At 38.5% G+C, this 20,524-nt stretch overlaps 1 protein-coding gene across 11 annotated transcripts in view; it reads left to right on the forward strand.

Moving 5' to 3' along the window:
• GRIA4 (glutamate ionotropic receptor AMPA type subunit 4) overlaps positions 1-20,524 on the forward strand; it is a 242,939-nt gene that overhangs the window by 61,845 nt on the left and 160,570 nt on the right. Inside the window, exon 2 of one of the 11 annotated variants that reach the window (XM_054064361.1) lies at positions 5,029-5,201. The exons of the other annotated variants lie outside the window; for them this stretch is intronic. The gene's annotated coding sequence lies outside the window, so the exon portion shown is untranslated. The remainder of the gene's footprint in view (positions 1-5,028; positions 5,202-20,524) is intronic. 11 annotated transcript variants of the gene reach the window in all.

Raw genomic sequence — 20,524 nt, forward strand, 5'->3', positions numbered from 1 at the left:
AGGTGCTCCAGCCCTCTGATCATCTTTGTAGCCCTGCTCTGGATCCATTCCGACAGCTCCATATCCTTCTTATGTTGAGGATTCCAGAACTGGACACACTACTCCAAATGAGGTCTCACAGGAGAGGAATAGAGGGGCCGAATCACTTCCCTTGACCTGCTGGCCACACTTCTTTTGATGCAGCCCAGGATACAGTTGGCTGCGAGCTTACGAGCATTAGTATGTCTAAAAAACGTACAGAATGTCATAAATGTAAGTTAAAGACACTAGTCTCACAAAGAGAGAAGTTACATTGTCTTTGTGATGCAGTACATACAGTAGCACAGAGTAAAATTCGCAGCATTCTGGATCAGAGAGGGCCCTCAGTATTAGAGACTTCTTAAGGCACATCTCACTATCTGCTTGATTTCCTGATTGCTCAGCATTTTGCAGAAGACTGGAATTACACTAAAAGCAAACCTAATGTGTTTTGTACACTTGTTTGCTATTTCTTTTTTGCAGGGCTATTGCAAAAATCAACCTGCACTTTCCTCGTTTTTTCCAAAGGAGCTTTTACAATCAAAGGCAGTGATAACCTTGCTTCACTCAACCAGATGAGTGTAAGTCAAAGCACTGTGCTCAGTGCTAAACAGCCATTGTCAGACAGAACTTAAGCATTATATAGAGTTAAAGTGCTGGGTTTTTGCCTCAGTAACAGTCAGTTCATAGCTCTCTTTTTAAGGAAAAGCCTTCCTGTCCATCACACACCTCATGGTGAAGATGTCTGTACTCGTTGAGTTTTATCCTTCATGGAAATATTAATTTCAGAGTTAAAAAAAAATCACCATTCCATTTCTTCTGCTGGTGAATCTAAACTTCTCTTAAATCTGACATACATCCATGTGGTATTCCTTAAGTGTTAAATTGAAGTACATGTCAAAGACCTGTATCTGTTTTTTCACAATCTTCCCATTAACTTCAGTGCACATATTGCTCATACAAGTCAGTCCTGCCCACGTAGCCTCCTAATTTTCTTAATGAGCGGATCTGCTATGCCTGTGCATGAACTTTTTTCCACAAGTATTCTATTACAGCTCTGTTTCACCATCCTCTTTCTCAACTTTATGTGAAGATGTGACAGTAAATAGACAATAGCATGTCAGGATGAAGTATTACATCTAGAGCAAGCCTTTAGCCCTATTCTGACATGGCTAGACTTATGCCTTAGGCCGTGTACAGTGTCAAATAATCAAGTTGTGTTGTTTAAAATACTCATTGATACATGTTGTCTTATTTTCTGATGCTGAGGGATGACTTCAGGCTACATTTTGCCCTGGCGTGTGCACAAGCAATTCCCACTGACTTTGAAGCAAGGTGACTCCACACAGGAGTGGGATATTGTCCCTCGGCATTTATGGCAATGCAATTATTTAATCAATTGGAGTTGTGTTTTTGTGACACCTCATAGTGCACCCAATCAATAATAAATGATCAGTCAGTATTTCTATTTTTAGTAAGTGATTGGGAATAAAACATGTTCCTCGTGCTAATAGTGTTATGTCATTGGTTCATCCATGCATAAAGAGGCATGGCTTCCATTTTGTTTCTACATTTCTCCTATTCCTGATCCAAATTTATAGAAAAATATAGTCATCAAGTGCAAATATGCACTTTTAAGCCCATATTTTCAGAAGTATATGTACATTTGTGTTCATTGATGTTACCACTGATCACTTCAGTTTTTAAGGTTTTGAGTTTTTTTCTTGAATAGCTATGCTGTCTTTTTTCATAGTAGGTAATTATGCTTGCAATTTGCAATGAGAATTGTCAGATCTCGCAGGTAATATCTAGAAGAGGGCTTATTAACCATTATTTGATCATTTGCCAGCAGTATTCAGAGCTCTATGAACAGGAGTGGAACCAGCAGATCACAGGAACTTTTTGCCTGCCTTGAGCACTGACCCTGTGAGAAGAGGCTGGGGAAGCTGGGTTAGTTCAACCTGGAGTAAACAGCTTCAGGGGAACCTAGCAGCAGCCCCCAGTCCCTATAGGAAGATCAGGGTAGGAAGATGAGAGACAATGAAAATAAACTGATACAACAGAGGTTCAGACTGGACGTAAAAGAAACCCAACAAGATGCCCAGAGATGATGTGCAGTGTCTATTCTTGGAAGTTTTCAGCCTTGGTCAGCTGAAGGCCTGAAGCACCCTGGCCTCAGATCTGACTCATCTGTGTCTCTGGTTTAACCAGAGATCTTCTGAGGTCCCTCCCAGCGTGAATCATTCTTTGATTGTGTTTGTACCCTCCATCCAGGTCACTTGAAATCTCTGCTTGCTTCATATGAATTTTGATCTCAGTTAAACTCAGGGATATAAAGTAGAATGTTAAGGAATCTTATGGAGTTGTGCTGAGTTTATCAGCACTCATAGCAGAGTATTGTGACAAGGAACCCCAGAAAGCCAACTGTATCCTGGGCTGCATCAAAAGAAGGGTGACCAGCAGGTCAAAGGAGGTGATTCTACCCCACTGCTCTGTTCTCATGATACCTCACCTGGAGTACTGCATTCAGTTGTGGACTCCTCAGCACAGGAAGGATGTAGAGCTGTTAGAGTGAGTCCAGAGAGGGATGGAGCACCTCCCCTTCAAGGATAGGCTGAGAGGGTTAGGCTTGTGTAGCCTAGACAAGAGAAGGCTCCAGGGAGACCTTATAGCAGCTTTCCAGTACTAAAAAAGGCACCTGTAGGAAAGCTGAGGAAGGGCTCTTTGTCAGGGAGTGCAGGGATAGGACAAGGTTAAGCATCCTACATACCCCTTTCAGTTGTAAGCTGAAAGAGGGTAGATATATGTTAGATGTTAGAAAGAAATTTTTCACTGTGAGGGTTGAGAGGCACTGGAACAGGTTGCCCACGGAAGTCGTGAATGTGCCATGGATGTCCCTGGATGTATTTAAGGCCTGGTTGGATGACGTTTTGAGCAACCTGATTTAGAGGAAGTTGTCCCTGCCCATGACAGGAGGGTTGGAATTAGATGATCTTTAAGGTTGTTTTCATCCTAAACCATTCTGCAACTCTATGACAAGGAACGTGATACTGGAGGAGATTCCTTTAAGCCTCCAGCGCAGTCACCCTGTTCTCACAAGCCACCAGCTGGCAGGCCATATCTCTTTTCTTCAGTCTACAGGAAATGAGACAAGCAAATTAAGCAACTAGTTTTTCTAAACTCTCTCTTGATAGTGTTGTACATAAAGGACGAATTATCCGGCAAAGCATGAGTGTGATGTGGAGGATGCGGAAATTGAAAATGAAGAAAATGCAAGAAATATATTAATAGGACTGGATTTTTTGTAGCTCCTCATTGTGATTTCAAGTGAATCACACATTAAACCTCGTAATACCTGTAAGGAAGTAACATTACCCTAGTAGATTATTTTTGATCCTTGGCAAAGAAGGAATTGGTGCATATTTCTTTTCTGATTTGTTTAGTTGTAGAAGCATGAGTATTGTGGAAATGCCACAAAAATAGGCCAAGAAAGAGTCTAGAGGAAGTCAGGTTTTAAAAAGCCAGGTTTTCTGTGCTTCTCTGTATTATTTCTTTTTCACAGCATCTTTTCCACTTCAAATCAAGATGTGAAAAACTACTTGATTCTGTAGCTTTAGTAGCATCTATATTCCTTCATGTACCCATAAACAAAAGAAATTCATCAGGCTCATGGTGGTCAGTTTGATTCTGCGTAGCTATGTAAGGGAGAAAAATGCTTTATTCTGTACATTGTTTCTGACTGATTTTAGGTATACAATGTCAACATTTCTTTTAAATCTTTGGTTGATTGAAATGGCCTTTACAGAGTATGATCAGCATTTGCTAAAGTTGAAGAATGATGATTTTCAGAAGTTGATTTTGGCTGGTAATTGCATATTTGTACATTAAAGTCATTGGTACCTAATTACTAATGAGTTTTGTCTATTTTAGAAATCAAAACATTTTCAAGACAAATATAACGGGATTTTTTATTAAAAAAATCATGTTGTGGTAGCTCTGGGCTACAGGAATTTAATAGATTTTAAAGGCAGAGCTATTGTTAGTAAATACGCTAGTATAGCTGCATTAAAGAAATGTGTTGCAATCTGTATTCAGGAAAAATTTCCGTTTCTGTTACTGGAATTTTTCTTGAAACAGAACATAGAATAAGCAAGATAGTACCAGACAGAAAGGAAGAATATGCTTTATAATAACTAGTTTGAGTAGGTCTTGCTGAAATCATTAGAACTGTGCAAAACCTGTTTTAACATTTTTTAATCTAATTTTGTTACTAAAAGGAAAGGATTGAACATAGTATTCCTTAAAAACTCTACCGACAGTGATCTGCCTTTCCCTAATATATCTATTAGCAATACTAATCCATTATCCTAAGACAGTCAGTTTGATCCTGCAGAGCACTGAGGAGAAAAGCAATGTGTACAGAAGCATTTCTACACTTCAGCGTTTCACATGATTAATTTGGTGCACATTACCACAGTCACATATCATCCACCAACTCTTCAGCCACTGTTAATGATTTTTCATCAGTTTTCTTTTTTGTATGCAGCAATAGACTATTTGGGAATTATGAATGAATATATGCTAATTAAGACAATAAACTCATTTAAAAACACACAAATGTTAATAGGATTTGAAATAAGAGGTAGCTTGAGGCCACTGCTCTAACTAATAAACAGGCCATTTAAAAATTATTAGCATCAAACCCAGTGGACCAGTAGTAAAGTACAGCTGCCTTTTTAGTACAATACCTGAGATAGCAGCCCCTAGACCCTGAGCTTTACTCCAGTGATCACAACTGCGAAGCGTGCTAAAGTAATTTTGCTTATTCTTGCGAACGCCAGCATGGAAGCTACTAGCCTTACATAATGCCTGGGGTGATATATACAATATTTTGTTATTTGTAAAGCAATCTTCGGTACAAATTAATTTAAATACGTCAACAACGACATGTTCTTGCATTATTTACATGAAGCTGTTAAATGTTTTATTAATCAGTGGTCTTTTTTGCAGACTAAGATTGATACATAAAAGAAGATGGAGTATATTGCTCACTTTGTTGATCGAACAGTTCAATGAAGTGAAGGATTCAGCTTTGGTCAGCCCTACAGTCCAAAAATAAAATGAAAACCAAGGGTTTCATTTGAGAAGGCTACTATTTGAACAGCAAAAGAAGTTTACATAAGGTGACAGCTATTTTAAATCTCCTGTGATAACCATGATAAAGAAAAATATTTTGTATTGGCAAATTATGTTTGACAATCTGCCTCCTTTTCCCTTAACCTCACAGTACACCCGCCCTTGGTCCATTCACAGAGATAAAGGAGTGCCAGCCAACCAATCTCAGTTCCCTTCTTATCTGTCTCCTTTTCTAAAACCATCACCAGCACATTTCCCAAGCTCTGTAGAAATCCCAATTATAGATAGTCCATTTCAAAATGCCTTGTGGATGAAGGCCCATTCCGGCCAAAGATATGAAAGAACAAAATGAGAAGGCTTGTGCTGCTGTTGTAAATTAATGAAGTGGTGGAAAAATTAGTTTTAGGTGGTGCCTGAAAACCTGACGTAGAGAAAACAGGATTAGCTGAAAACTTGGTAGGAAACGAAGTTAAGTGAAGAACATATTTCTGTTATGGCTTTTTTTCTGTTAGGCAGTTTCCAAGTACAGAAATCATAATCTCTACCTTCAGAGGAATTTTTTTTGAGAGGATTTTTTTTTGAGAAATGAGGAACACTCATCACATGTAGAAAGATGTGAGGCAGTGCATAAAACTGAGTATTAAAAGCTGTTATAGGCTTTGACCAGCAGTGCCTTTTCACTTAAGTAATTCTGAATACATTTAGCCATCTTTTTATTATGCTTTACAGCTTAGTGTTCTCAATTATAAGCTCAAAATCTGACAATGTCGTAGGAAGAGAGTTGGAAACAGCATTCTATTTATTGTTGTGCCAAGAGCAGGAAGAGAGCCCAAGTATCTGCATCACAGTGTGCCTGAGGAGAACAGCAAGTGGATAGTTTTTGAGATGCAACTTGATTTCTTAGGGTTTGTGATTTTAAACCAATAGATTGTACTGCCATATTTTTTGTGTATCGGAAAATGCCATGAACGAGAACCATGATTGCAAGAAAGATTCTGGCATTGTGGTAGTTAGTTACATTATGATGTAATTACATTAGAGGAAAATACGACATATGCTTAGCAATTTCTGTCTCTTGAAAAGTTGTGTTTCAGAATGGCTACTTGAGTCAAAGGGAGATAGGTCATGCAAGCATTCAAGACCTTTACCTACATTCTACAGGCTGATTTTAGTCAAGTAGCCGTTAGGCGCTCCAGTTTGAGATAAGGACATCATTTTGTTAGATGTTTTAAAAAGACATAATTATTAAAGAAATACTCATTCATAACAATTTTCAATATGGTTATTTCATATGAAGCAATGCTTTGTGGGTCTTAATTATGCTTTACGAGACAGCATAAACATTCTTCTCTCATCAGCTGTTAGACTCGCAGAAAATAGCACATTCATTTCCTTAAGTATATCTGTCAGAGAGTTAAAATCATAGAATCATAGAATCGTGGAATAGTTTGGGTTGGAAGAGACCTTAAAGATCATCCAGTTCCAACCCTCTGCCATGGGCAGTGACACATCCCACTAGATCAGGCTGCCCAAGGCCCCATCCAATCTGGCCTTGAACACCTCCAGGGATGAGGCAGCTACAACTTCCCTGGGCAACCTGTATCAGTGCCTCACCACTCTACCACTCTCATTGTGAAGAAATTCCTCCTCACGTCTGGCCTACATCTGCCCTCCTCCAGCTTTCTTGTAGCCCCTTCAGGTACTGGAAGGTCGCTATAAGCTCTCCTTGGAGCCTTCTCTTCTCCAGGCTGAACAACCCCAACTCTCTCAGCCTGTCCTCATATGGAAGGTGCTCCAGCCCTCTGATCATCTTTGTAGCCCTACCTTGGACCCACTCCAACAGCTCCATCTCCTTCTTATGTTGAGGATTCCAGAACTGGGCACAATACTCCAGATGAGGTCTCACAAGAGAGGAATAGAGGGACAGGATCACCTTCCTCGACCTGCTGGCCAGGTTAAACTAAACATGGGGAAGTACATAACTAAGACAAATATATTAGACATAGTTAGAAAGTTAGGTACTTTTGTTTGGCTTCTCTGCCTATTTCTTTTAAAGGTGTCTAAGTTAACATCTAGTAGAGATCTGTTTTTAAGATAAACAGCTGTACAGTTTGCATTAGATTAAAAGAACTTGCCATCCACAGATGTACAAAGATGTATTTATGCATGTATTAAACCTTTTCTTAAGTCTTGTTTCAGATGAAAAGAATTATTTAGAAAGCATACTCCATTCATGGTATTTGACACTGAAACCTGCCTTTCATATCAAGCAGTTAGTGCTTGAAGTCAATAAACACAGGGCAATGGTCAGAATCCATCTTGCACTCAAATCTGATGAGGCTAGTCGTTCATGTAGAAGGTGAATGGCTTTCACTTTAAATAGCCTTGGTCAAATTATTTGTTTATATTTTATTTTTGAAAGGTAATTACTTTTCTTTCTCATTATTTTAGTTATTATGTGAAACCTGCAGCTATTTAGAAATGCCTTTTATACCTTAAAAAGCGGAAATATTAGTTTTTCAGAAAAAAAAGAGGAAACAGCTTGGTGGCAAACAAGGGAAGGCAGTGGAAGATGTATTTCCAATAGTCCATGCCAAGCGTTTTGTTTTAATATCATCCAACAGTATTGTGGTTGGTTCCCACTGGCATACTTGTGGGATGCTCAGAAGCAGCTCTTTCTTAAAATGAATAGAGGAGAAGTTTCAGGGCATGCAGGGGAAGAGAAGGAGGGGAGGGGGAAGAAAAGAGATAGCTGGGAGTTTCTTAAGCTTTGGACTTTTGGCCCTGAACAGACAGCAATTCCCTAATGTCATTTTGACATGACATGTCCATGGTAAGCAGACTCTACAGCTACATCTGAAAAATCCCTTAGCTATGATCACAGCATTATCTGGGGAAAACAGGCAAGCTACAAGATGCCGAAAAAAATGTCAGCTCAGTGAGATGATCGAAACAACAAGGCAACATAAAGAAACAAGTGCAAGTAATGAAAACACAATCTATTTGAGATGTCGGAGTGAGATGTCTTAAGTAACCATAATTCCCAAATATGCATAGTCACTAAAAAAAGCTAAGACCCAAGTATCTGGGAAGAGCAGGAGAAAAAAATCTCATGGTAGGGTTTTGGTTTTGTGAAGTTCAGAGTAAAAATGCCTAAGATGTTTCAGAGAGGGCTGAAGTGTGAAGTACAGAACAATGAAAGAAATCTCAGAGAATACTTGCTGAACAGGCCGGTGACGGATAATACATATCTACTTTCATCTCAGTGATTCTTTGAGAAGATTTTATTAATTACTCCAGCTATGTAAAGAACTTTGGGTTTTGGATTGAAAAACTCAGAAAAACTAAGTGGCATGTCTATAGCTAGGGAAAATTAAAATGGGAGTTAGAGTGGAAATTTGCCAACTCCTTGCCTTTCACTTAGACTGTGTCTGTCTCTCCAGGTGCCATTTGCTAGTTCATTAGCTCAAGCATAGGAAAAACAATAAAAACAATAGGATCACACAATTTATGGAGAAATTCTAAGCTATCAAAAGCACTTTTGCATGTTTTTTACATGTTCTGTGAAAGCCATCATTATCAATAGTGATGCAACAACATCAAAATAACCCAAACAACCAAGAAGTACATTTCGGACCTACATCGCAAAGTGAATTTCACATGTTTTTTATAATCTTTTTAGTAATCAGAATACACTTGCACTATAACATAGAAGAAGAAGCATGGAAGTCTCTTGTCCACTAGAAATGCAACCAAGGTCTTCAAACGTGGAAGGGCTAACAGAAGTATGGGCACTTCAGGTGTTCAAGGCCAGGTTGGACGGGGCCTTGGGCAGCCTGATCTAGGGGAATGTGTCCCTCTCCATGGGAGAGGTGTTGGAATTAGATAGTCTTTAAGGTCCCTTCCAACCCTAACTACTCTGTGATTCTATATATCTTGATCCCTGAAATGATAACTCAGAAGATAACCCTTAACTAGGGAATAGCTTCAGCAGAGCGCTCTATACTTAGCCAGCAACTTTTGTTCTGTTAATATACAGGCATAGACTGCAGAAAGGATCAACAGAATCTCTTTTCTGAGTCTTGTGAGGAGTTTTTTTTCACTCTGACCAGGTTATGTTTGATCTCATTAGGAGACACTGTGTTCCATTTATCTGACTGTAATAAGAGTTTCAAATTCTGCTTTGTACTATCAAAGGGAAGGAGGGAAATGAAAGGACAAGCAACTGGTTTTAAGAGAAGTATTCAGAAACTCTTCTTACGGCAGTCCCAATTGTAAGAAAAAATATTACTGAATAGGTTTTTTTACAAGTTAGGGTGCATATAATTAGAGAATAGCTTTTAGTAATCCATGGGAAACTGGGAAAAAAAGATGAGATTTTCATCACATATATCCTCCTAACATTAACATTTTTTTCAGAAATTAGTAGCCATGTTTTCTGGCTTTTTAAAAGATACTTAGATATAAGAATGGACAAGGAAGCAATGTTGTATTTAGTACTATTTAACAAACATCGTGTGGTGCACATCTGTTGATTTTACTGAGGCCAGAAGGAATCCATGGCCTCATTCATTCTGAATGGTAAACAGCAAAGTAGAAGAATTATTAAAGATTCTATCCTTGTGCAAGAGAATGGATCAAAGTAAGCAATGATTTAAGTTGCTGGTGAGGGGACCCTTGATGGTGCATTATCTTTTACTGAGGGAAGAAAGCAGCAAAAATCCCAGCCTCACCCCTACCAACACTTAGAAGCCTGGACTGAATAGAGAGCACTGGGTTTCAGTGAACGAACTGTGTTGGCTGGGAAATCAAGAAATTAGGAGACAGACTCACCAATGAAAGAAAATTAGGGTTCCAGCAATAGATCAAATGGCATCACTCCCCACAGCACAGGTTTAATTCTAAAAATAAAACTACAAACAAGGCAAAAAAATCCCATATTTGAATGACAAACACTTGACCGTCATCTTGATGCAGGACCAAGTTGGTCACATCTTTGATGACTTCCTGCCTTCTTTTCCTTCCTTTCCCTAGATGTCTCCTAGGGGAGACAATTCCTAAGTCAGAGGGAGCAGTTAAATGACTAGTCCCCTTTAAAGGCACATGGAAGTTTAGCACCAAACTTCCCTGATATTTTAAAAAATGTTTTACCTGAGCTCCCTCAAATGACAGCACAGTTCATGCTTTTTTTCAGTTCAGTTCAGTTAAATCAGAACACAGGTTTGATATAGTTAGGCTCCATTGGTTCAGTGTGTGAAGTATAAATGATGATAATGCATCCATCAAATTAGTTTAGGTCAGGAGTTGTATTGTATGGCTCTGCCTCTCATGCCTCATATGAAATTCAGTTAATTCCTGTCAATGACAGTTTTGCTGATGGGCTTACTGCAAAATTAACATGTATTTTTCTAAATTGAAAAAAAAAAAAAGTTGCTATTTTTTTCTGAAAACCACAAATAATTCTTCTTTTGCATAAGAAAAATCTGTGATTAAGGAACTATGTATAAAAATCTATTTTTGTGTAATCAACTGCACATTTTATAAGATACCCTCCCATTTAAAATTGTACTCTTTTTTTGGTTTTCCCCTGTTCTTTTTCTTCTGGAAATAAAAATGTCTGTTTAAATATGTCTATGATCTCCTTTTTCAAGATAAAAAGAAGAAAGAAAGCTAACATTGTAGAGAATTGGGCCATCAAAGGATTACTTCTTAAAACAAAATTCAGACTTCTCTTTGTTCTGTTACATTAAAATATGAGGGCAGGTTTTATGAAATCTTACATTTTTTGAGGGAAAAACAAGATGCAAAGAAATTTGTTTTCTCTACAATGAATATTTGGCTGAAAGAACTGAAAGAAATAATGTGTCTCACAAGGAAATGAATCAATCCAAGAACAGAAGAAAAATGTTTAATCACAGAAGCAAAAAATGTTTAATCACACAGGCAGTCTAGATGAGTTACAGAACATGATTTCTCTAGCTGTATATCTAATGAGGATCAGCGTTCTCTGAGCTAGAAAGCTGAAGAAGCGGTATGATTTTGCAAGAAGATCCCTAGCCACCACATGAGTATCCAAGTTGAAACGTTAAGCTCAATTGGGAGTTTTACCATTGATTCCATATACCAGTTTTTTATAATATTACAGTCCAATTTCATAGAATCATCAAATCATAGAATAGTTTGGGTTGGAAGGGACCTTAAAGATCATCCAATTCCAACTCCCTGCCATGGGCAGGGACATGTCCCACCAGATCAGGCTGCCCAAGGCCCCATCCAGCCTGGCCTTGAACACCTCCAGGGATGGGGCAGCCACAACTTCCCTGGGCAACCTGTGCCAGTGCCTCACCACTCTCATCGTGAAGAAATGCCTCCTTATATCTAGTCTAAATTTGCCCCTCTTCCCTGCGGGACACCACTTGTCGTGGATCTCCATCTGGACATCGAGCCGTTGACCGCTACTCTCTGAATGTAGATACCTAAGCAATTTCTTATCCAACAAACAGTCCACCCATCAAATCCATATCTCTCCAATTTAGAGAGAAGGATGTTTTTGAGGACCATGTCAAAGGCTTTACAGAAGCTGAGATAGATCACATCTCTTGGGTTTCCTATGCCCACTGGTGTGGTTACCCCATCATAGAAAGCCCCTAATTTCCATGAAATCTCTTTTGCCTTTCTAAGCTTCTATCCTGAAGGCAGGGTGGGGAGAGGGAAATATAACTATAGACATTTTGTCCTTGAGAAAACCTGCCAGCTTCATGGGGCCCGTCTGCCAAACTCTTCACGTTTAACTGTTTGAAAAACTTCTGTGATTTTCAAAAGCCTGACAGTCTCAGGTGTTACTGATACTTTCATCAGTTTTTAAAAACAGTCAAAAAAGAACTTCTGTACCAATGTGGATTCTCATTCATATGACTACGAAAGGTAAATACTGCGTGTGGATTCTCTGTGGGAGAGCATTCAAAGAGAAAGGTTTGGCAGAGTTAGGGAAATGCACGTGTACGTGCATTGCCAGACAGCTATAAATACCAGATCCATGGAGTGCACAGAGCTGAAGGACAAAGGCACAAAGACTGGATAATTTATTGCAGAGAGAGCTGTAAAATACTTTTAAAAATGAGAAAAGATTTGTTAGCATTCAGCAAATGTGAAATTCATGAGGAGGGTTCTATCAAAGAGATTAGCCAGGGCACAGAGGAAAGAGAAATTTTATAAATAAACCCAGTGGAAAAAGTTTTCTTGTTGTGTAAAAATGTTTCACTGGATTTAAATTATTTGGAATTATGTATTAATGAAAGTAAAATACTTTAGTGTTGCAGAAGTTTTCAGATGGAAAGTGCTTAAAGATTAAAGCAGGTTTCCTCATAGAAATGTATGGCCAAGCTGCTTTGTGTTCTCCATCAAGAAGGGAGAATTTTCAGCACTTTTCTGGAAAATGGAGATACATGGTCTGTATCTGCAAGCCCAGGCTGGGAGGGATCTGTGCCTGTTGTTTGAGAAGGGCCTCAGAGAAGGGCAGCTCCAGATTGCATTGAATCTAGGGACAGACAGGAGAAAGAAACACAGATACTTTTCCTGACGCGAGACTTTTTAAACAATTTTTAAATGTGGCTATCTTAATGTAGGTGCCAAGTCTTTTAATAGTTGCGTAGTCTTCTTTTACAGCCAGAATAGATACGTAGTGGATGCCTCATTACACTTAATTTATTACTTATCTTAAGCTGGGATGATCTATCTTCTGAATATACCTTTTTCTGGGTTGGAGATAAGCAGAAATTAAAAAAAAAAAAAAAAAAAAAAAGGTATTTAAATCCCTAACTTTCAGGTGGCAAGAATCAGGTGAGACACTCCCTTCCACTCTCCCTGCGTGCACATATAGATACAAAGACACATGCCGTCCTTTCGCAGATTCTTTCGGGATTTGAGGAAACTTTAATCAGTGTCTTAATTTGTGAAGAGTAAAGCTTGTTCCATATGAAGCATGAGGAAGACTTTAGCAGTTGGATCTACCAGTCAATCTTGCCTGGTTTCTAAGTCCTTCTCTTTTCTGTTATTTTGGGCATCTATCAGGGTAACCCTCTAAAGTTAATGTTCTGTAACTTAGTGATCTGATATAAGGCATCGCACACAAAATACTATATTACAATACTCAAACTGATTTTAAAAGAAGAAAATATGGTACATGTTAGTTAACCTAAATCAATCCTATTTTGCATTCAATACTGAAGAAATGCACTGCCACTTTCTACTGTTGCTTCAGGAATTGACTTTGAGCACAAGTCTTTCAGAGACAATTTACAAAAAGTTGTTTCTGGAAACTTCAGTATTAATTAAATTGTAGCAAGTTTGTATCATGCTTTGCAATATGTTCTCACATCTGCAGTTGCACAAACAAAATGGCATTTCCCAAATTACCGTTTGATCTAACGAATTAAACCAAGGTTTTCATTGTTCTTAGGAGAGTATTTTTAGGTGTGTTGGCAAGTCACTTCCAGAGCACTAGAAGTAACCCATTGTGGTGGGTTAAATGTAAAAGACACTTGTGAATTTTCTGTGCTTCAAGTTAGATGGATCCATCTGCTGATCTGCAGTTAAATAGTCTTGCACACTCTTTAGTATGTGCTTAATTTTTATGCGTACAACTAAACACACTGACCTTTAGGACAAGTGCTTATGTGTTTGTAGGGTTCCAGAATTTGCTATAGATAAAGCTTTACTATAAGATAAATGTCCATTATGTGTAATGTTTATCCACATTGGGGTAGCACTATCAAAGCTACAAATGAGACCACTGGACCATTGTGCTAAAGTTTCTACAGACATCTAATAGGAGACTGGCCTTCCTGTCAAGTGTTTGTTGTCCAAAATAGACCAGATAGTTGAAACATTGAGAAGTGAGACATGGAAATGTGAAGTGATTTGCCGCAGAGTATGAATGTGGTTTCAGAGGTTCAGTGCCCAACATGCCAGACCTCTCACTACACAATTGCGTCGTAAGAGGATGAATGTTTGAAAGGAATAAATATTTGAGAGAGTAATGTTTGTGATTTTTTTTTAAACTTAAAGATATTAATTTAGTCTCTTTTTGTCCACCTCCATCATTAATACTGTTATTAAATGGTAGAGCGATAAACTGATTTTAGTAAAACTGTTGAAGTGATATTATTTCCAGTTATTTCCATGATGCTACTCCAAGTGTGATGCATGCCTCTTGAACACAGGGAAACGTATTTGTTTTGCTTGAAGAAATTTGTGGTCAAAAGGCAAGGGTAGATGATGATTTATAGAGTGCAGGGTTTATAAATAGAAAATGAATGAGGTTGTGATGGGTGCTCGTTCCATTGGACACAAAAAAAATCTAACCACATAATTTGCAAGAATCTCCTTGTTTCCCTTTCCTCCTTTTTTTTTTTTGATGGCAACATTTAGAAACATCCTTTTCTATCCAAGACAATTCTTAAGAAAGTAGTAAACTGGTCCTAATACATGTATAACGTTTTTATCTACCCACTTTATGTAACACTGTTTTCTCTTTTATAATCCTATCTGTCATCTTATATCACTGATTTAATTCATGAAGATATCTCATTAAGTTGGTCTCAGTGCTGGGAATTTTTCTTAATGCAACAGCATAATTTAGTATAAAATCAGCAGTCTCAAACACAACCCAGAGGACGATCATGTTTGTATAAAATTTGTACTCTATTTGAGTGCAGGATAGTGGAAAACTGCATGGGAATGAGTTTAGATCACTTGTCTTGTAATTCTAGAGCCTTGTGTGCTCTTCCAGGAAGCGAAGCTCAGTGGAGGGATCTGGAGGATGTGGATCAGGGAACACAGAGGAGAAAGAGAGGTTTGAGATGTTCTGTGCAAAATGGACAGAAATGTGCTTTGACATTTTAAGAGGAAACTCTAATCTCAAAGCTCTTTTAGAAATATCACTTAATCTTATCTCAGATGTTGGAGCTTTCACGCATGTAAGTTGATAAATCATTTGACCTTGGGAGGCTGGGCCTTATTTGGATTAAATGATTCTCCCTTCTGTGCTTCATCTCACTTGTAGGGCTTGCATCTCCATATGGTTAGGCTGTTCTCTTGGAAGGAGCTATTTAGGTTGAAAAAATTTGCCCAGTACTTTTACATTAGTGCTGGTAAATGCAGTTGCACAGCAGCCGAACAAAATAGAGTATGTGGCTGTGATCCATGAGGACATGGACGGCGTTGCAGGCACACCTCAAAGGAAAGCCTTCAAATACTATTGTGGTGGCAAGGATATGTAACTCCTTATGTATATTTTTGAAATTTACTTCTGCCTAGAGTTTACCAGGTGTATTGGCTTACTGGTAGACAGGTTTTAGCTGGCGGGGGAAGCTGCAGTGATCCTCTGTGAGAAGATGCAAGGAGCCACCCCCATATCAGACACAGCCAGTTTTCAGCCAGCTCCAAACCAGACCCACCACTGGCCAAAGTTGAGCCCTTTAGAAATACTGTGGTGTCTCTGTGATAATATATTTAAGAAAGGGTGAAAAATACAGCATAGGAGTGAGAGGGGAGAATGAGAAAATGTGAGAGAAAAAGTGCGTGCATGCAGACACCAAGGTGGGTGGAGAAGGAAGGAGAGGAAGTGCTTCAGTGATGGAGCAAAGATTCTTCTGCAGCCTGTGGAGACCACAGTGACATAGGCTTTCCCCCTGCAGCCCATGGAGGACTACAGTGAGGCAGAAATCCACCTGCAGTTGATGAAGGACCCTCTGCTGCAGCAGGTAGCTGTGGAGACCTGTGAGTCTGTGGAGAGCCCACACCAGAGCTGGCCTGTGGCCAGAGCTGTGTCACATGGAGAAGAGCACTCACAGGAGCATGTTTTCCAGCATAAACTGTAGCCTGTGGAGAACCCATGCTGGAATAACCTTTTCTCGAAGGACTGTACCTGATGGAGAGTTCCTGCTGTGTAGCAGTTCTTGAAGAACTGAAAGTCATGGGAAGGACCTATATTGGAGCAGTTTTTGAAGACTGTATCCCATGGGGACAACCCATGCCAGATTAGAGGAACAGCATGAGGCAGAAGGAGCAGCAGAGGCAAGTTGTTATGGACTGACCGCAACCCCCAGTCTCTATTTGAATCTCCAAGGCATAGGAGGAAGTGGAGAGACAGCAATGAAAGATTGTCATAGAATCATAGAATCATAGAATCACCAGGTTGGAAAAGACCTCTTGGATCATCAAGTCCAACCATTCCTATCTGCCACTAAACCATGTCCTTGAGCACCTTGTCTACCCATCTTTTAAATACCTCCAGGGACGGTAATTCAACCACCTCCCTGGGAAGCCTCACATCTGGAAAACTTCCATAAAACAAACTGCTCTGAGTATTTCAATTTTGGTGCTTTCCATGGTTTGTGAGTTTATGGCAGATCAGTGGACCTGTAAATATTTCTGTAACTGACAGCTGCTTCCAATGTAGGAACCTTAAACCTATTGAAAAACATTTAAAAATGCTTGTTCCAGAGCTTTAGTCCTGAAAGACTCAGGGTCTGTGAGTCATGCTTCTGAGGCAAGATCTACCATGTTACATCTGTGTTAGACTGTGGGTCTTCCAGAGTCCTAACTATATGGTATAGGTAATAATATAGGCTGCTGATCAAAACTAATGCTGTTGGCAGACCAGCTGTGTTCTACTTATCAGACTTTGTTTCGTAAAAATACTGACCTATTCTGTGTTATTTTCATGGTTATGGTTGCTGCTGTATTTGGACTCTGACTTCCCCTGTCCCTGTTTAGAGGGTTTAAATTATATTTGTATAACTTCTGGAAATCAGTGAGTAAGAAGATGTTGGGGATTTTTTTTTTTTGAATTTTTGTTTTAGAGGAAAAGATTTGTGTTTAAAGTGTGGGATTTGTCTTTAGAACAGTAACAAGGACTTTGGGAAAGTCTTTCTTTCACAGAGAAAGAAGATTGTGTGTGGCTTGACCGTGTGTCTCAGTAAAACCTGTAATGTATAACTTTTGCCATTTTAGCATTATGATTTCTTTTTTTTAACTTGAAGGTCCTGTCAGTTGCCTATTCTTTTAAAGTGATAGTGCTATCACGTAGTTCAGTCTGCTAGAATATAACATATCTAATTCATATTATAGCTACTGCAATAACAATATCTTGGCTATCAAAGATATATTGCAATGCCTTGTCTGTAGTCTGACCTCCACATTCATTTTATATCTGGTGAGACTGATGGCATCGCAAAATTTGCAAGAGAAAATCATATATGTAATACTGGAAGTAAGTTGTCAGCTGTGAAGAGATGTCCGGTTTAGAGACAAAATTATTGTTCAACATATTTCAAAGTATACTTCTGAAAGTGCACTTGTCACTGCTTTATATTTATGGAGGAAAATAGCTTGAACAAAATTTTTTTAGAACGCTAATATGAGATTGTGTTTTATCGAGCATAATTTAGACCATTTATAATAAGTAAAATGCCTTTAGAAGTGTAAGAGAAATAGACAAAGAACTGGGAAATCCAGGTAGTCATGTTTGCCTGGGGGCATTTTCTGAGAACAGCGGTGAGTCAGGATGCAAATGCTTATGGTTTTGCTGATTTCTGTCATTGCTGCTGATTACTGTAAAATTGATTCAGGAGTGTTGCAGAATGTCTGCATATGTTTAAGCCTAATCTCCGTAGCATCACAGGCATTTTTCCTCTCTGTGGGTATTGTACTGAGTAAGAAAAAAAATCTCATAACCTTCATTATAGCATTTTCTCTTATCAAGGGGCAAAGAAGGACACTATTCAGCAACTTCCCAGTCTCAATCTCTAGTATAGTAGTTCATGATTTCTTGGCTTGGTTACTTCAGAACTTTAATGACACTCCGGTAATGCTTTATTGCATTTGAATCTAGGCTGTGGCAAGGAGAGTTTACTTTGAAAACATGGAGAATTATGATTCGGTTATTTATACTAAGAAGTGTTATATTTTAGGGTCATATGTTATTTAATGAAATTTTAAGTTTGACACTTTTCCCTCTCTTTTATTTTCTCCATCCTGAGTATGACTCTGAGGTTTAAATCCACTAAGTTTACAATTTCACAGTTTGACGTTGATTCCTCTATTTTTTCATCACATAGAATTCTACCATATGGACCATGTGTTACGAGAAGTACCCTTTGCCCATGTAAAACTGCAACGAAGTAAGGAAATGAAGGGCCTTAACAAGGCTCTGCTCTAAACAGAAAACACGTTCAGTCACTACCTCTTAGGTACACAAAGTTTATATTCCACTTTTTCAGTTAACTTTTTCAAGGTTAACTGGACCATGTTTGAAAACAGAGGAGCCTGCCATTTCCTCAAAGAAGCACTTGTAAACACTGAGAAATCCCTTTGCAGGGGAAAATAACATGCAGGATGTGACTCCAGGACTGAATGAATGATTACACAGAAAAGATGTAAGAAACAAGTGTTTTAAAAGGGTTATTAGTAAGAAAGATTATGTTGAAGAAATCAGGAGGTATAGAGGACATTTGTTGCAGAAATGAGAGCCTAGGGCAGGCAGTGAAAGCTGAAACTTGCAAAGGACATTAAAACAACGGTAGAAGGTCATTTACATCTTTAAATATGAAGACAGGAAATGGGAAAATAATTGACACTGTTATATATTGATGATGGGATGGAAAAACAGGGAAATCTGGTTAGAGACATAAAGCTAATGGATACTACACATCGATTTTCACTCGAGGATGTTGACCTTAAAAGAGGTGTAATGGCTAATGGGAATAGGGAAATCGCCTCTTTCTTCTGTGATTCTTAAAGAATTGGTTTACTGAAGGGCAGATGCAATAACAATTGCTTCTTAGTAGACACATTGAACGAGTTGTAATATATACAATCAATGAATAGGAAATATAATACCTAGTTTTAAAGAGGGACATGGAATCTTTCAACCATGGACCTAGCTGCTTAACATCAATAGACTGTAAAGTTATCAAACAGATTTTGATGAAAAGAAAGCTTTAAACTATGGCTGTAGACACAAGATGGCATAAAATACAACCAGAGATTATTAAGGCAGAAAGCATGGGATTAATACATATCTTCCAGTTGCCAAGAGAATGAAGTGAAGTAAACGTGCTCATGAGAGGAGGGATTTATGAAAATAGAGACAAACAGGAGAATTAGAAGGTAGGCATGAAACTAAGGGGAAGATGGCAACTAATGCTGGTGGAAGAGGAGGTACCAGGCTTGAGGAAATTACTAAAAGACCAATTTTACAGTAGACATAGAGCTAAAACATCGCAGTACCCTAATGGAATTTGTTGGCGAGGTGGATACAGACATCAATAGAAGTTCAGAGCACGCTAAGAATGTAACTGTGAAAGTAAATAATTTTAAGAAGTACACTAATAGATATGACATAATAAAGACGAGTAACGGTGACTAATAAAGATATAATCTCATGCTAAAAGCAGAAACTCGTCATTTGAAAATGACCCAGGAGGAAGAAAGATCACACTTTCAATCCCAAGATGATCATCAGCCATCACCGAGGTGCAGATTTAGAAAAACACAATGTGATCTTAGGATATCATAGCAGAAGCATTTCACTGTAGAGATGGGGAAGTAGTGTAAAAAGAAGCAGAAAGCCTTCAACTGAAATTCTGTTATAAACGTGTCAGTTTACTTTTCTGAAATCTGGCTATAAAAATCCTTAGTTCGAGGGTTTTAATAATGGGACAAGTACCTCAAGCCACTTATTCCAGTTACGGCATCAGAACTGCATAAATCACCCAACTCTAAGGAGAAAAATACAACATTTGTAACACAATAAGAAAGAATTAAAGCTGAACAGATTTGAATCAACCCATTTGCTAAGTGTGTATGCTGTACCTTGCCTGTGCTGCTGTCATAGGATGACTGTGACCTCCAAGCTAGAAGAAAGGAGGCCATCATCTGCTTAAAAGGTTGTGACTTAGGTTTTCTGATGTTCAGGCTACAGGTAAGAATGGGTTGTTAGGAGGGAGGGTCTAGAACATGAGAGCATAGGCAGATACATACCTAAGAGAAATTGCGTACAATGATCCAATAACTGACTATTTCTTTCTCCATTCTCTATCATTCTGGAATAGGTAATGATTGATTAATGATCACCATTTTCTAATAAGTTGGCTTGTACTTCAAAAAAAAGTGGGATTTTTTCATTGGACCCTTTATGAGTTGCTAGCAGACTTTTCTCAAGAAAATATCCTTATGCATGCTTTTATGTGCATAGATTAGTAAAGCCCTTATCTAGTCTACTGAAATCAATAAAAGTCTTTCTCTGTGTCTTAAGATACTCCAACAGCAAATCAAAACTCAGAATATATATTTAGGTCATTTTTTT

Source organism: Cuculus canorus, chromosome 1 (assembly GCF_017976375.1).
Source record: "Cuculus canorus isolate bCucCan1 chromosome 1, bCucCan1.pri, whole genome shotgun sequence".
In the NCBI taxonomy this organism is placed as follows: domain Eukaryota; kingdom Metazoa; phylum Chordata; class Aves; order Cuculiformes; family Cuculidae; genus Cuculus; species Cuculus canorus.